We start from the raw sequence: 1505 nt of genomic DNA, 5'->3' as shown, positions 1-1505 counted from the left end.
AGGGTAGAAGGAGTTTATTATACGGTAACTATTCACTGAATAGGTTCGTGGTATTCTAAGCAGTGAATTCATATTATCCGGATAGTCGCGATATGCTGAGAAGTATCCCTCACGATGTAGAATAAATGTGATTAATTAATTAATCATATTTAATAAATTAGAGAATTTATATAAATAATGATAAAATAGTTTTATTATTATTTATTTCTACTACCGGCTTAATATTGAACCTACAGGGTCACACCATAAAAAGAGAATGATTCAGTGGTGGAGGAATTAATTAATAATGGCTAATAATTATTTATTTATGAACTAAATAATTAATTGGCAAATTTAATAATTGATTAAATGAGATTTAATTGATTATAAATTAATTAAGAAAAGTTCTTAATATTATTAATTAAAGGATTTAATTTTTGGAAATTAAATCAAGGGAGAGAATTATTTCTAAAGTGTTTAGAAAAAGGATTAATAATTAAAAGGTATTTTAATTATTAATAAGAATAATAAATGGGATAATAATAATAATATTATTTATGGGAAAATTTCAGCTGAAAATTTTGCCTATAAATACACTATTATAGACCCTATTTTATTTGAACCCACATCTAACCCGAAAACCCAAAAAGTTTGGAAAACCCAATTCTCTCCACCTCCTTCCTCCTCCTTAACATCGTTTTCTTGGTGGATACCGGTGGAGTGCTTCACACTTGAGGAGCAACTGCTAAGGATCTCTGATCGTTGTCTCCGAATTATTTTTAAAGGTTAGATTCGATCCCTCGAATTTTTATTCACGATTTATATGCTTTTATTTGGATTTTGTATGTGTAAAAGTGTTTTTCCATGACCCCGCTGCGTTAAAAATCCAACATTGGTATCAGAGCATAGGTTGTATTCATATAGATCTGTGGTAAAAATTTCAGAATTTTATGTGCTTGTATGAATTAATTATGATTTTTACAAGTTATATCATGGATTAATTTTGTCTGATGAGAAATCGTTTCTCAGAATAATTTTGAATGTTGATCTGGGTTCTACAAGTGTTGTAGATCGTCTGGGTTGTTTTTTCATAATTTTAGGATGTATAGATTTTTTATTATGAATTTTTGAAGTTTTTACAATTAAATTCGTAATTAAATAATTATATATATATGAATTGTTTGTATGTATACATCTGTGTTGTTGCTGCTGCTATTAAAAGAGAACAAATAATGTCTGCTGCACGGAAAAAGACAGAAGTCAGATGTACGGCGGCACGGGTTTCGAGAAGAATGGCTGCTGCTGAAAAAATAAAAAATAAAAAAATAGGGGTGTAACGCATTTCGGGAATGCGTTACACACCTGTGGCGCAATCACGGAATGCGTTACACCTTTTAATGGCTTAAAAAGGGCTGTAACGCATCACCGGAATGCGTTACAGGGCTTGTAACGCGTTCCTGTAATGCGTTACAGCCCGTCTGTTGATTTTAAAATTGATTTTCTGGGAGTTTCGTAACTCCGTTTTA

The sequence above is a fragment of the Apium graveolens genome, chromosome 1 (genome assembly GCF_009905375.1).
Source record: "Apium graveolens cultivar Ventura chromosome 1, ASM990537v1, whole genome shotgun sequence".
In the NCBI taxonomy this organism is placed as follows: domain Eukaryota; kingdom Viridiplantae; phylum Streptophyta; class Magnoliopsida; order Apiales; family Apiaceae; genus Apium; species Apium graveolens.
The sequence above is the reverse complement of the archived record's forward strand: the minus strand, read 5'-3'. Positions refer to the sequence as shown.